We start from the raw sequence: 17,078 nt of genomic DNA on the forward strand, positions 1-17,078 counted from the left end.
AAATTACACTGTGTTGAAATTCACTGCTTTTGCTCATGCAGCTTGACCCTGCATCTCTCTACAGAGAATTGAACTGTCAGCTTTTGATATAACAGAATAATTTAGGTGATGAGGTTGTATTTTTTTCTTCTCAGAAGATCATACTAAAAAAATACTACTTTCTACAGAGATAAACCTCAAATTCTATAAGAACAGTAAGAGCAGTGCCTCTTTCAAAATGGTATTTATGAGATAGTGAACCGTTTTCATAATAAATTTGAGGTGGAAGTTTCAGAAACATTGGTGACAATAAGACAAGCTTCCTGGGAAACAGGAGATTGAAAGAAACAGAGTATTTTTATTATAGGTAATAATGAGTGAAAATTCTTCTTCTTCTTCTTCTTCTTATTTTTTTTTTTTCTGGTACTAAGAATCGAACTCACGACCTCGCACTTGCCAGGCAGGCGCTGTGCTGCTGAGCTAAATCCCCAGCCCCCTCTTATTATTATTATTATAGGGAAAAAGAAAATAAGTTGCTGGATTAAAGGTCACTGAGTGTATTATTACTAGGAAATATTCATATATGAACTGAGCTCCAGATCAAGACTCATAAGTGATAGTTTTCTATGAATGTCTTCTAAAAGGTCCCAGACTAGCCCAGGTGGTGTAACCTACAAGTACAGAGTGACCTGCTTAGCTCTCAGCTGGGGGTTAATAGTTTGTCCATGTGGGCCAGCTGTTGGGCAGGCAAAAGAAAAGCAAAACCCTAGAAAAGTGAATTTAAAGAGATAAAGCTTTTGTAAAAGTTAACAGAGTCTAAGATAATATCAACTTTTCATACGTTCGAGGGTGTGTGAACAAACACCCCAGTCAATACCAAGTCTGAACAGCAGACTGAGCCATGGACAAGTAAAACATCTGAGGCCTTTTGCCGTTTGCTTGCTTCAAGGGAGTGGAACAAAGTTTTAAGAATTCAGTTTCCGTGGAAAATGAAGCCAATACAGCAGAATCTATTTTAATATTTCTAAAACATTATGAAGTTTACAAAATGAGGCCCAGGGTCTTGGAATGAGTTGTTAGAAACAAGAGAGCCTGATGCTTAAATTTCAGCAACTTGCGGGTAGATTTGCCTCTGAGTACAGAGCTGTGCCCTGTTAGTTTTAAAGATCATTCCAGAGGGAGTAAGAGCCGGAGGAACAAGGGAAGAGTTGGCTGAAGAGGGAACAACAACAACCGGCACCAAGGGTGACCATCCCCTGGGAAGTGTTTCGGTAAAGTCTTCTTGGGCTCCATCTTCAGACAATTCCAGAAGATTGTCTGCAGTGGTGTCAGATGATTGTACTATTTAGGCTCTGCCTTCCCCGTGTTTCTAACATGTAGCCGTGGTTGAAAGCTACGGGTAGCTTAAAGAGTGGAGGTGGGTAACAAAGAGCTTGTAGCAATTGTGCATGAGATACACTGTGTGAGAAGACTTTATCAAGTCCTTACTATTACTTTCTTTGTACTCGAGACCCGGGGAAGCCTATGTATTACCACTCCCTAAGCAGGAAGGTTCTGAGGCCCAAGGAGGTGCCTTGGGTCGGAAAGAGCAGGTGCCAGAACGCAGACCTAAACTCCAGCCAGTCTTGCTATAGCCGTATGTCCTATCTCCTTGGCATCTTCAGTAGCATTCTTGATGGGGGCAGAGAAAGCGCAGCACCTTGCAGAGTGGCCAGATAGCTCACTGGGTCCCGGTCGGGCGTTTCTGAGGACCCCCTGCTACGTAAGCCCTTGGGAGCCAGAAACACACCTGCAGGGGCAGAAGTGACGGTTCGTAGTTCTGGATCTCAAAGGCGGCTCTCAGGGGAAGCGGAAGTTTTATCCCGTTTCTGCTTCTCTCTCTCTTCCCCATCCTCCAAAATGGAGGATTCAATTAATTATCGAGAGCAGTGGTACAAGACCTCTTTACAGCTCTTCTCATTCACTGGGTTATTTTTATTTTTTGAGGTTGAAATTCTCGTCCTTTAATGTGAAGTAAAAATGGAAGGACTTCTGTTCACCGAGAAGACTTTCAACACTGTTTCTTTTTAAAAAGGAGTTGGTATTTTGTCAGGCTGAGGAAACCTTACGGTGGTGTTCCTCACTTGGATAGATATCAAGGCCTCTATAGATGTCTCTTCTCTTTTCTCTGTTACTTTCTTTTCCACTTCTCCCCTTTCCTTTCCTCTTCTCTTATTTCTTTTGTTTTTATAAGAGATGGAATCTTTCTATGTGATCCTCCTCTCAGCTTCCAGACAGCTGGGGATACAGGTGGACACAGTTGCACTCACTGGATTTCTTTTTATTTCTTGTGTTAATGCCTTTGCTGCCCCTCCTCTCCTCTCTCTGCATCAACTGGAGGGTAATGAAATGTTTTTATACCTGGTGTATGCATGGATGCATGCATCCCATTTTGATAACTGAACAGAACTCAGTAACTCCAGACCAGGGAGGGGCAATTTTTTAAAACTCAGTCCGTACTAGGGAGGGGCGATTTTTGAGAAGGATTATATTTTACTTAACATTACTTGAGTTCCTGACCACCGATCCATATCCCTAATGCAAATTTATGCACCAAGTTTTATGCCATGTAACTGGCTGTTAGCCTTGAAATTAGCTAGGCATCTCACTGGCTAATAAAATTCATGATATTCTTTCACGATTCCCATGTTGCTGAAAGGTGGGAAAATCTTGGTGGTGGCTCTGACTTGGTGACTTGACCTGGTTTTCTCCTACCTGGAGTGGGAGGAAGAGACACGGTGGAAGGCACATGAGAGGAGGGATCCAAAGTAATGAGTCCGGATCTCGCTCATGACTTCCTAGTGGTGGGTCGTAGGACAGTGTGGTCACTCTGATAGCGCCTATGTAAAATGGAGACTAAATGCCTACCTAGTACAATTTTGAGAGGTAATAACATGAAAAAATCTTTCTGAAATTTATTGGCACATGAGGATGCCTGCCAGTATATTTTCAAATATTGTCTGCAAATGAAATGTTTCTTTTTCCCGGGCTAGGGGTATAGCTCAGTGGCACAGCACCTGCCCAGCAAGTGTGAGGTCGTGAGTTCGATTCCTGGTACAAAAAAAAAAAAAATACATCTTTTTCTGTACCAAAGGCATGTGTCTGCTAGTAACATTCTTTTACAAAGCAGCGCTCTTTTGGGCAGGCCTTTTAAAAAAGTTAGTAACCCTGCTAGTACCTCTCTTTGTGATTCCAAAAAGCTGTCCAAAAAAGCCGTACATACTTTCTTAAGGATGGCACCCTCCTGTCTGTTAGTGTAACAGGTATTCAGTCGGTAATGGTTTACACGTGGTGTTGAATTTCTCCTTTCTGTATTAAAAAGTGTGCTTTTTATTGCTTCCAGGTAATCAGTCAAATGAAATATATGTTTTATTCTGGATAGGGAGAAAAAATAAATATTCACACAAATATACACATATATGCGAAAGACAAAAACAACAGTTATACTGATTATATTTGATTCATTTCTTAAATCAGCAAATTACTGAAAAGCTACTCTATACCAGAAAATGTTCTAGAAGGTGGAAATCTAGCAAGGAGCAGAACTGAGGAAACCTTTGCCCTCATGGAACATAAATTCCATGAATCATTCATAAGATAACGCGTGATGATAGATTCTTCTTGTTTTGCGTGGCATCATGATTATCAGCATGGACTTTTTCTTTTGGTTTTATTACATGATTTAATATATTTCATCTAATTAAATCTTTCTACCAAACATGAGGATATATTATACTTAATATATTTTATACATGAGATAAGGCAAGTTTAAAATGGACCATGGACTTCAGATTTGCAGGCTTACAGTAACACACTCGCTGATCCTCCCACAGTCCTTGTATTAATATTCTCCCTTCTTCATACTATTGCTAGGAAGAAAGAATGATGCAATTCTAGTTTTTTTTCACTGCAAGCTCAAAAGTTGTAATTATATTCTTCCCAACCGATCAATATAAATATACCTGAGCATTCTGGAAGAGAAATAAAAACGAAGTTTTACCAATAAGACAGTCATAAAAATCTGGCAGTAGTTTTCATCTGCTCTGGGTTTTTCTTACTGAAGAATTTGTGATTTGGCCTTCCAGCAGCCTAGACAGCAAAATATGTTTGTGTTAATCACACAGGCAGTTTTAGTGTGGTCTTCGTCCAGGTTTGTATTCGCTTTCATTAACTTTACTGCCAGCGTAATACAACTGGGTTTTTCGGTTCCCAGTACCAGAGAAAAACAAAACAAAAAAAAAAAACAAAAAACAAAAAAAAATACAACTGGGTTTTCCTCACAACAAACTTCAGCAGTGTGTTCCATTTTTAGTTAACACTGAATAAGAATCAGTAGGTAGCAGACACACCCTGAGGGAGAGGACAGTGACAGTAGTGGTGCAATGAAGAAGATGACTTACACTTATATCTCTAGACACAGATTTGGAGCAAAACCATCTTCTAAAATACATATTGCACTAAAGTATTTTCCTAATAACTTTTTAATGAAGTATTGCATAGATGATGTCTTTCAGCAAGACTTTCTGGATCGAGGGGGGATATGCTTTTATCTGTAGTTACGGTAGTGACTTAAATAATTAGGAGTAATCACTGAGTAGCTGAAGCTCACACTTTCCCATCAGCTGTGCATGGATTGATGCTGAGAGTATAACGTAGTGTTCTTGAAGCCAAGCAGCGTAAATAGAAGGATTCATATTTTCTTTCAGTAGAAAACATTCTTCAAGAAAGAAGGGAAAAGTGTGAGAAACCAGATACAAATATTTCCAGTTGACCACTGGGAGAAAATGTTCAAGTGTCAGGATGTGCACACATATGCTCCGTACCCTGGCCACTTTCAGGTTCCCAAGTTGAGTACCCTAGGAGGCAATGACCATGCAACAAATTGTAGGGGGTGCAACAAAAAAGTCAAGGACCTCAGACCTTAATTCCATTCCCTTCTGAGCATTGCCATTCAACATGAATGACAAAGCAAGTCAAATTATAGTGAGGCCCAGGCGTCTTTGTCAAGAAGGGACTGTTTTAGCTTTTTGAGGCAAGGATTCCTTGAGCGTAAGGGTCCAAGGCCAACCCAGGGGGCGCTGAAAGACTTGTCGTAAACAAACAAAGAAGTGAGTGAATGAATTAGTGCTGTGAAAGCTAAATGTGTCAGTCTTGTGTTAGTCAAGAACAAAGACAGTCTGATCCCGAAGAACAATAGCAAGGATCTCATACATGCCATTGTACAATTAACAATTTCACCTCCTAAAAATGAGAACTTTTTTGAAGAGTCAAAAGAGTAGCTGCAGCTTGGCTTGAAATTTGTGCTATTTTCTGTTATTAATACAGTGATGGTAACTGCTGAAATGGCTGGCGCATAGTAGGCAATGAACAAACGTTTGTTAAATAAAGGAGGGAATATTACTGAATGCTGTGTTCAAATTATTGCCTTAAGATTGTTTTCCTTTACCCACCCCACAGCCATGCTTCTTATATCGTTATATACAGCTTAACATGTCACAAAAGTTGCCACTGTAAAGTGTGTGACTCAGGAGTTGGTAGCACATTCACAGGACGGTGGTGCAGCCATTACTGCCGCTCAGTGTCAGAGTATTTTCATCTTGGAAACACACCCCATCCCCACTGTTACTCGCTTCCCGTGTCACATTGCCTCAGCTTCCGGCAACCGCTAGCGACCGTGAGTCGGTGTGTTTGCTTTTCCTGGCCACTGTCAGATTTCCTTCATTTAGCTCAAGGTTTTGAATGTGTCTTCCTATTGTAGCATACGTCCATGCTTTATTCTTTTTAGAGCTTACAGCATTCCATTGAGTGAGTATACCACTTCTCCATTCATCAGTGGATCCCACTGATGGATACCAACTTTAGTTTTTCTGCTTTTTGGCAAATATGAATAATGTTGCCAGTAACATTTATGTACAATAATTTTTATAAATATATATTAGTTCCCTTAAGTAGATATCTACATGCATAATTGCTTCACTATACGATTAATATGTTCAGCCTTTTGAGGAATTGCCAAACTGATTTCCACAGTAGCTGTAACATTATCCCTTTCATCATTCACCTCTGAGGGCTTGCAAACTACATCTGCTCCCAAACTTACTGTACATTTATATATATATATAATATATATATCTCAGTAGATTTGATATGACATCTCACTTAATTATATGTTTCCTTACTGAATAACGGTGCTGAGCATTTTTTCTTGTGTTACTTACTTAAATAACTAATGGAGAAATGCACATACAAAGCTTCCATTCAATTTTGGTTCAGTTGTCTTTTAATTATTTACTTACAAACATTCTTTATATATTCTGGGCACCAGCCTCTGCTTATATATGTGATTTACAACCATTATGTAGGCCGTTTTTTCACTTTCTTCAAAAGTGTTCTTCAATGCTGAAAAGGTTTTAATTTTGGTGAGATTAAATTTTTTTCTTTGATGGCTTGTGCTTTTGCTGTTAGGTCTAAAGAAGCAGTGACTAGCCCAACACCTATATTGATTTATACTTATATTTTCTTCCAACAGTTTCATAGCTTTAGCTCTTATTTTTAGGCAATTTAAGTTAATTTTTGAATCTAGGGTTGGGTAAGGGCCCAAATTAATTCTTTTGCCTATATGTGCAGTGATTAAAGCATACTTTGTTGAACTAAACTGTTTTACTAAAGCCAGGAAGGCTTTGCTTTAAATCTACTAAATAGAATTTTTCTGAATGTGGTTTTTTACAGTTTAAGGCAGTAATGTGAATGAACAACTTTTTTTTCTTATTGGCAACTCATATATTTTTAGAAAAATGTCTCATACTTTTGTGCCTGGTTTGCCATTTGTTGAAAAAATATAATTATTTCACTAGAAATAATGTTGCTGAAGATAAAGGTGAAAATAAAAGATAAAGATGAAACTAACCATAAAGATTAAACTAACCATAACATTGGAGGTACATTATGGATAAGTATAATGACAGTGAGGTAAGAATAAGAAGGAATGGAAAATGTTTTTTGGTGGGTTGTAACTGACTCACATTTAGATTAGATGCTAGAAGTTATACCCATGTCTATAGCAGGACAATTCATAATAGTTAAATCTTGGGAGTGGTCTATATTTCCATCAACAGATGAAATAGGAAAATGTAGTATTTGTACATAATGGAGCATTATTCTACCATGAAGAAGGATAAACTTGAGTCATGTGTAGGAAGGTGGATGCAACTTGAGACCATAATGCTAAGTGGAAATAAATTAAATGCAAGTTCGCATGTTGTGTGGTTTCTCTCATGTGAAAAGCCCAAAACGTAAATAAAGAGCCAAGTAAAAGATCGATAATGGGAAGTAGGAAGATAGAGCTTTTCAAATGGGAAGAGAGTCAAGAGATGGAGAGGAGAGGAGAGGAGAATTGAAATGTGTTGTCTGCATGTCCCAGCTCTGCACGAGGAGTGTAATCGCTGTGTACTGTAAACACGCACTGTACTAACAAACGTAAAACCAGGAAAGAAGTTAGTGGACCTCAGAGGGGAGTGAGCTGTGAGCATTTTTAATTAACGAGGGCTACCGTCAGTTTGTGAGCGCTCATTTAAGTTTCAAACAGTGATGCTGCAGCTCGTCCTACAGTCGACCTTTAATTCCTACTCCGGTAGCTGTCCTGAAGTCACCTGGCCAGAATGAGCAGAGCCAGATGTGAGCCGTCTCTGTCTCACCTGTCAGCCTGCTTAGTCTCCTTTATTCCAGGTGTCTTTAATCTCGGCTCCTAAGAGTGAAAGGTTTAATTCGGAGACAGAGCTGCATACTGGTGGGTGGGGCCGCAGGACTGCGAAGGCCTCCGTTACCTCTAGGCATTGAGGAGGCGCCTGCTTTACTGGCCTTTCTTTTTCTCCTCAGCCTTCTCTCCTGCCTCAGTTTCTTTCAGTTTTCTCTTCTGAGAGATACCTTTGATATCTTGTGGATATACGTACTTGACATTTAAATAGAATGATAGCAATTAATAATTGTTTGTTGTTTTTATGAATTTTTTAAATAAATACAGAACCGTGGGTTCTAGCAGTTCACCTTAGTTTCCTAAAATTAAACTTGAATCTATTCATGCGTTCTCCTCCTCTTTCCCTTCTTCTCTCTCCCTTTCCCGGTCAGGTACTGTGAGCCTGGAATATTAACGTACCGAACGGTGAGACTTCAGCATTGGAGCTGAGAGGCAGTGAGACAAACACTGGCTTTTGAATTTGCCTCTTGGGACAGTATGCGCTAACTATTGAATCCTGAGTTCTGGTTTTCCTGTAGAGTGGGGAGCATGAGCGTACTTCACACCGTTGTTCCGAACATTAAACGGGGTGCATTGACGGCGCCCCGGCACCCCGCGAGCGCAGCCACTGCGCGGTACTGCTGCACAGCGTGATTTTGCCGTCATTATTACGCCATGTGTTTGTGCAAGAACGAGAGTGCTCAGAAAGCCGTACACTGTGAGAAACGTGACTGGTCTGCTGAGAGTTAACTGGCTCCTCTGCAGAGAGTTAAAGACGGTTTGATGTAATTGAAACTCCTAAATAGCGTTTGGAACGTACAGAGACTAGAAGTGTGCTTGTGGTGTTCAAAATATGCTACGTCGTCCACTTCATATCAAATAAAATGTTAATTAAATCTACTGGCAACACTGATTTATTTTTTTAATAATCAGAGACGTATTACCTAAAATAAAAGCAAAGAGGCATGATTCTTGACTAATCTGTTTCCAGAAATACTCTGCTTCATTTGCATATTTTTATTACATTAAATAATATACATCATGCAAACTTTGTAATTCTATTTCCACAGAAGAATTCCAAAACGCTACAAGCCATACCCTTTGAGCCTGTAGAGATAAGTTGCTTTATCACTAGATTCCAATTAGATGTGCACTCTTGCAGTAATGTAAAATATATCAAACATCTTGATCTGCCACACAAAGAGTAATGTATTTATATTGTTCGTTAACTTACAGACATTCTCAGATGAAAAGCCTTTAACTTTACGCTGTGCGGTGTCCTCTTACATTGTTGTTTTCAATCCTAGTTCATTAACCGACAGCTCAACTGATTTCACAGCCCACTAATGGGTCGCAACCAGCAGCTGGATAAACACTTCGTTTCAGCAAGCAACCGCTTCACTTTAACTCCTCGCCAGAGTCAGAGCCAGGAGTTCTATGAAACGCCTAGGAAAAGCTCGGGAAGATGGGTGAACTCCTTTAGTCTTTTCTGGTCTCATCCAGGTCTTTCTCTTTGGTAATATGCTGCGCACCCCCTTCGTACTGACTAGCAGCCCGCTCCGTGCTTGTCCTCCAGGTAAGACTACAGAAGCTCTCCAGCGCCTCACGGAGTTATATTTTATTTCCTTTAAGTACACGGAAAGATAATTCCACCAAATCTATATTATTCTCTTTTATTTTTGCCATCGTTTCTATTAATTTTCCTACAGTTGGTAACGTTTGCATTTTATGTGAAGTTCTCCTAAACAAATGATCTGTATTGTAATGTCATGTTTTAAATGTGAAAAGAGTATATTATCACAATGAAAAGGAAGGGTGTCGAATAAAAGAGCAGATGGACAGGGTGTGATTGATGTTCAGAAGTTATTTTTGCTGTGAACTCCCGTCAGCCTAGAAATCATAAAACAGAAAGGAGGCTTGGTTCAGCTCACACGCCCTTAAGGGATGTATGGGAAAGGATTTTAAATTCTGATAGAGTAACTTCAAAAATAGAGCAGCTGAAATAATTTATTTCACTATAGAGCAGCCAGCTGAACTGTTATGCTGAGATGATTCTTTTTGAAGTTGCACATGGTAGCAGGAAGGCGGAGCGGTCTCTGTTCCACCCTGCTGAAGACGGCTCGGCTCTGCACCCCTCCCCAGCCAAAGCACCGCGGCTGCTCTGGCCCTTGCTCCACGCTCCCTGTCCCTCCTGAATCATCGACAGAAACAGTTGAAAGTCCGTGCTTTCAAAAAAGGAATGAAGGAGAAGAAGGTTGAGCTTAATAGAAAAGCTCCTCCCCCTTAGAATAAGTTTTCAGGGGTTAGTTCTGGGCATTGCGTGGGGGCAGAAGAAGCAGTATTGGAGCCACTCCGCAGCTGTCGTCCTTGTCCACGGAGACTGCCACATTCCGTCAGATGGAGTTACCAGATCTAAGCTGAGAGACCTGAGTGCCTTCCTAGAGGAAAAAGCAGAGAAGTGGAGAACAGGGCAAAGGCCACGGCTTTTCATTTTCGTTTCTTTCTGTGACACTGCCTGGCAAGCTTCACGCCTCTGCCTGGGTGCATGAAGTCGAGGTGATGACTGTCACCCTCGGACAGTGTTTCCCAGTGGACCCCATGTGTGGCAGTTGTGTAGATGTAGGTCATCTCAGAATAAGAGAAATAGTGAAAACAAGGCCAGTAAGCTGTGAAATGAACGTTCTTTCATTAACCAAAGACAAAAGAATGTTTGACATTAGCTCATTCATCTGTTTATGTGTATGACAGTGCGTTGCCTGCCACATGTCTAATATGTAAAATATATTTGCCCGTAGTAATTCCTAGATTTCTTGCAATAATTCTAATTACCTATAATGGTGTATCATTTACAAGTGGAAAACCAATTTTTCAGATTTTAAAAAGCACTATTCCTGCCAGGCATGGTGGTGTACACCTGTAATCCCAGCACTCAGGAGGCTGAAGCAGGAGGATCGTTGGGAGTTCGAGACCAGCCTGGGCTACAAAGTGAGCTCAAAGCTAGCCTGAACTGCATAGTGAGACCCTGTCTCAAAAAGACCAAAAAAAAAAAAAAAAAAATCACTATTCCAATCAGAGGAATAAAAAGAAGCCCTGGGCTGGGGATTTGGCTCAGCGGCACAGCTCCTGCCTGGCAAGCTCAAGGTTGTGAGTTTGATTCCCGGTACTGGAAACAAAAAACAAAAAACAACAACAAAAAAGAAGCCCAAAAGGATCCCCAAATTAATCATGTAAAGGGTCAGAAGTTTAAAACTATAAATAAAGGAAATGGAAATTGAGAAAAATGTGTTATCTAATTTGTCATTGTATAGCTATGGCTTGAGATAAAGGGAAAAACCCTCAAAAGAATGAAAATCCACGTGGTTTTTTTTCCTGATTTACATTTTTCAATGAGATTCTTCTATGTTGCATTAGTATAAACTGCAGAAAATATGCTGGTAAAAATAATATTCTTGATTGTAGTATTTTTGTAATGGTACTTAGCTAAATAAGTGATTCATTGTTAAAAATAGATAGGGTGGATAACTGGGACAGAAGAAAGAAAGAAAAAGAAAGAAAGAGGCAAGCACAATGACAACAGCAAAAAAAAAAAAACTCAAGTACATTTACAGCAAAAGTGAAAGAACTAGAATTATAGAGTATGTTTTCAATCTGTTTGATTTCTTTAAGGAGAAATATCTCTAGTATAAAAAGACAAAAGTTTCATAATTAGATATAGAAGGTTAAGCCTGGAAAATTCTGCTTTAGGGTGGGGTTAATATTGAATCATTTCGTGGTTTACAGTCAATTAGCATTTATTTCACACTGAAAAGACATCGTCAACTGAAAACCGGTTTCTGGGTAAGAAGGGAGGGTGATTTTGTCCTCTACTTAAGAACAACTATATTGAATTCCATTGTAATGAAACTGTCGGTGGAACACACAGTGATTTCATAATTCTGATCCTGCCTGGGATGTCGGAAAAATGGCGCATAGCCTGAGTAAAAATGAGATTTAAGGCTGTATTTTAGGAGGCTTCGCTTTTCATAATGGCTGTGTTTGTGCCTGAAGTTACTTTTGAAATTTTGAAAATTTCAGAGCTAAGAGTAAAGTGACAACTTCTGATTCAAATACCAACTTTGCCACGTCTAGCTCTGTGATCTTCAGCAGTTGGCCTAGTTTCTCTGGGACTCAACTTCTCAACTGTAGTGGAATAATTAGCCTTACTGGGTTGTTATAAGGTTCTTTTTATCTCTAAAACACCTCACACGCTGTAAAAGTTACTCTCGTTAGCGTAAGGGTCATCACCATACAGGTAGACAGTTGTTATTAACCCTGTGTGATCAAGGAGGTGGTCCGTTGTGGGTGTACATGGATTGAACTCGGCTTTAATACTGAGCTGCACCCCCAGCCCTATTTTGAATTTCATTTGAGATGAGGTTTCACTCAGTTGCTGAATTGCCTAGGGTGGGCTTGGACTTGTGATCTTTCTTCTTCAGCTTCCAAGAGTCTTAGGGATATGTTTATTTTATATAATATATATAAATTACTAGGCATTTGAATGGATTAGTATGATGTTCCCATATTGTGAAATTTGGAAATACCGAGTCTAGTAAATTCACTGTTTCTCTAATGTAAACAAACAGATACAATTCCTGACGAGCCCAGATTTTCACATCCACAAGGTATCTGATCACCTGCAAGACCTGACTTTTTTCGAATGAGTGTTGTTCCTTTGGTAACTGTGCGTTATGTTGTAAAATGTCTGTACATCCCTACACGGTATACTTTTTTTAACCATGGCCAGATAATAGTATTGATTTTTCCTGGGATAGTCCATTGCTTTGACCCAAAAGACAATGGACTCTCTATTGGAAAAATATTTTCCTTGTATTTGGAAATGAGCAAGATGAATGTAGATACAGTCTGTGTGTAAAAAGTCTTTTACTTTCATAGGCCTTTCTGAAGGAAAACAAAACCAAACAAAGCACAAATAAACCTTAAGGCAAAGATCACTTGGATGTGGTGAGTGTAGGTGTCTCCACAAGATGGCGCTCATTCTCCCTCTTTTTTATGTTTAATGAACAAAAATAAATGAGTCAGTTTTTTAATACACAGAACAGTTACATTTACGTTGATTTATAGCTCGAACATTTCTAAAACATCCTCTCATGTTTCTTAGTACCAGTGAGTTTGATTTTACCCCCGCTGTGACTAAGTGTGTGGCTGGGTTTTTGGAGAACCTCCCCCTATGCTCGCTTCCACATACAGCAAACACGTCAACCTTCTGATCTTTTCCTAAAACCTCAGTGGAATATAAAACAATGTAAAAATTGGAATTGGAATGTAAGAACAAAATTGAAGATAAACTAGAAAAGAAACATAATGACCCCAACTTATCTTCTTTTAAACTTAAAGAGGACATACCTTTAAAATTTGAGGAAATCTCTGGAATGTGTGAGTGAGAAGCATGGATACCTCCAGAGAGCCTTGGATCTCGTTACCTCTTTCAGCGATGTAACTATCACTACTGTTTTTCTTGTTGGCTAGAGATAACTTCCCAACTGGAATCTCTATAAAAATTTGCTTTTTCTTGAAACAATGGGTACACTAAATACTTTCTATGATCAGCTGAAAATAATATTAAGTACTCTTTACAATATTAGAGAAAAATGTATCAGCTTTATTTGAAAAAGTCTTATGAATAAGTGGTAAACAAAGAGAATTTAATCACAATTTCCCAATTACGTTTTTAAAAACATTTTTAAATGATTTAGAAGATATGGTGTGTATGTGTGTAAAATAATAGTTCTTTTGATAATGTGATAGTAATGATCTGTTGTTATAGCCTAGTTTCCAGTATCTAGATTTTTTGTTCAATTGTAGAGTCAGATTTTGGTTTATATTTCCTAGGAGATGATTTGCTTAAGGTTGTACTGCTGTTTCATATATTGATCACAACCATCATTATAGAGTATTTGACTCACTTTTTAGGACATTAACATTGCACTGGAAGCTGACATAACAGAATATTTACCATAACATAGTGAAAGTTAAACTATAAAGAAAAAGAAAAATCTAGAAAAAGAAGAGAAAAATTTTAGAGAGAGAAAACTAAAATATGTATCAGAATGTTCATAGGAAAGCGAAACTAACATGGAAATTTTAATAAAAATAATAGATATGGTTATAATAACTTGTTAGGGACTGGATGTTAAACTACACACTTCACGCTTAGTTCATTTATACCTCAGGGTTTCTAATGAGACAGAAATCATTATCATCTTTAACAGACAGCATGACTGAGAATCAGACAGTATAAGTGGCTTAGATTTGAAAGTAGGATTTAAACCTTAGATGTTACATGTGGCTTGTTCCAGAGCCTATGCTTATAATGAATTCATAAGCTCCTACTTTATGATTTGTAAGGACATAGAATATTTGAAGATAAGTATTATTGTTATCTGACTGTTGCTTAGTTGTTTACCCTTGCAGACGTTAAGAGCATTGGGAAAATGCATCTTCACTGAGCTCAAGAGAGATTCTATTTGATACTGCGAAGAAGTTCTTGATCTTCAGGGGCAGAAATTATGAAAGAACCAAAAGAGACTGTGGGGACTCTGAAATAAATGTCCTGCAGAACCACAGAGTCAGAATCAACTTTCAAAAATTTCATAGGCAAACCCCCCAAACAACATAAGAAGCTGCCCTGGTATCTTCTTTTAAAGATTTTCGTCACGATTATACACATTCCTGGGTGAAAGGTGTTTACTGCATATTACATTTAATGAACACTGCATCACAGTCACTTCTAAAGCATGGGCCTGCAGATCCCTGGATCTTTCAGCAGTTAGCATTACTTGATTTAATCACTTTTCAAGCTAGGCACACAGCCTGGTTTCAGTTATTATAGCGACAGAGAATTTTCTCCAGTTGCTGTGTTTTCGTTTATCTTGGTTTCATGCATTCTGAGGTATTTTGGATTTTTCTCCTACTGCGAATGACTATTTGCTAGTGTAGTAGAGGGGGAGGAGGTGAGGGGTACATGTTGGCTTTCTTTGAAATACAGTCAGTGAAGTAGAATTATTATGTCAAAGGATATTAATAGCATTTTAGTTCTTGCTGAACAATTCTGGAGTTTTGGAAGAAAGAACAAGTAACTTTTTAAAGATTTCAGTAATATGTAAGTCGTGGCTCCTCCCTGTAGGTTCCATGCACATGTGGACATGTGGCAAGCTTCCCACTTTCCCACACTGGCACAGTAAAGGAGTGCAGCTAGCCGTGCATCTGACACAGGGATGTGCTGGGGCCAGCACAACCTGGAGGAGACAGACACCCTGTGAGAGGAGGAGCAGCTCCTGCTCTGCCAGGACGGGTCGCTGTAGAAAAGTGAAGGCCCCAGCCAGAATTCCTATGAATTTTCACAAGTTTTAGCTTTGGTAAGATATTCACAGAGTTCTTCAATACTGTGTAGGTAAAATAAACTTTCTGATTCTCAACCATGTTACTAACACAGGAGATAAAATGTTTTGTCTAGTGAAGAGCATTGAACTATCAGGCTGGTGTGGAGATCACTGGTAGAACGCTCGCCTAGCATGCACAGCCCTCGGGTTCCATTCCTACCACCGCAAAAAAATGCAAAGGATGTGAAACTATGAATGAATTAATGTCTATAAAGTGCGTAGATTAGTCTCTAGCCCCTAGCCCTTGGGCAGTCCCCCATTTGGTGACCTCTAGGTATCTGTTCTACTTCCCCAAAGTTCTACATGCAGTTTCATAATTTTTAGTATTACCATATTGGGAGGTCTGTGTGTGAGTCAATGATCTGCAAAGAAAAAAACATCAATGCTGTATATAAAAAAAGGATATTTATAATGAGGAATCGCGTCATATGACGATGCAGGCTGAGAAGTCCCATGACTTTCTGGCTGCAGTCTGGCGACCTAGGAACGCTGGTAGTTTCTGCTCAAGTCTGGATGCCTGAAAACCGGGGGGACTTGTGATATCACTTGTGGTCCAGATGCCAGAAAAGGTGAGACGAGATGTTATCATTCAAGCCCATGGCAGGAAGCAAAAAGGGGTGAATTCCTCCTTCTTCTGCCTTTTATGTTATGTAAGGTTTCAATGGATTGGATAATGCCATCCACTTTCTCTAAAGCAATCTGCTTAATAAGGCTGCCAGTTCAAATATTAATGGTAGCCAGCAACACCCTCACAGACACATTTAGATATAATATTTCATCTATACACTCTATAGTCACTTTGACACATAAAATTAATTATTACAGGTCCACCTCAGACCCATACACATTTCTTCAAACCACTCTTATTCGTGAGTAATAATAATAAGGTCCTAATTCCACTTTACTGGATACAACTACCATTCATACAAAACATACTGATCTCTGCTTCAAAAGAGGCAAAGTCTTTGATGATGTTTAATCTTCTTGTTATTTGATACCTTAAAGCCTATGATATAATGTTAACAATATACAATGCCATACTGTGGAACTCAATAAATCACACATTACATACTAAAAGAATGAGAGGAACAAAATACATAATATATAATCATTACGAAATGAACAAGAAATACTCAAGACATTTCAGTCCTGGTTTCTGTATTTATAACTACCATCTGCCCATCTTCCAGTGCCCATTCCATATTCCTTTGCCCTCAGCAAGCACCCAGACCTTCAGTCTTGAACAATCTTGGCCATTTCTAGTTCTGCTTGTATTGTAGTTTTCCACTGACCCCCACCACAGGGCATGGTAATACTAAGTGCCCAGCAGTCTCCTGTATTCCGGACGTAGTCTACCTTGTTAGTCAAGGTTTATCACCTCTGACAGTGCCATAACTGGCTTCTTCGCCTGTTGATTCAAAGGTGTGGGGAGCCCAAGGTGGCCTGCTGGCAGTTCTAATTCAAAGTCATGACGATCACTTTTGTATATCTTTATGGAATCACTCCTCTCTGGCCAGTAGTACTGCAGAAACAGGAAGCAAAATACGAAATCAGATATATTAATTGTATGGTCTTATGTTTCTTCATTCTTTTACTTATTGTAGTTTGAATTTTCTAGTTTTAAATACTGTGCCTATCCATCTTGCCTTCCATGAACTGTTAAAGTATACCATTGTTTCGGTTACTTTTGTCTCATTGTTGCTACAAAATACCTGACACCCAGAATGAAGGAAGGAAAGGTTTATTTAGCTCACAGTCTGTGGAGGTTTCAGTCCATACTCAGCTGGTTCCAAGGCAGAGTGGCACATGGCAGAGGGCAAACGTTCATGGCGGCAGAAAACAGCAAAGGCAGCAAGAGCAAAAAGGGAGGAGTGGTGGCAAGCAGCCTC

The 17,078-nt window shown here is 39.2% G+C and overlaps 1 protein-coding gene across 7 annotated transcripts in view; it reads left to right on the forward strand.

Moving 5' to 3' along the window:
• The window catches only part of LOC102013566, a 399,641-nt gene that overhangs the window by 247,241 nt on the left and 135,322 nt on the right, over nt 1–17,078 (forward strand). The gene's annotated exons all lie outside the window — the stretch shown is intronic.

Source organism: Chinchilla lanigera, unplaced genomic scaffold, assembly GCF_000276665.1.
Source record: "Chinchilla lanigera isolate Chin_1 unplaced genomic scaffold, ChiLan1.0 scaffold00047, whole genome shotgun sequence".
Taxonomy (NCBI): Eukaryota; Metazoa; Chordata; class Mammalia; order Rodentia; family Chinchillidae; genus Chinchilla; species Chinchilla lanigera.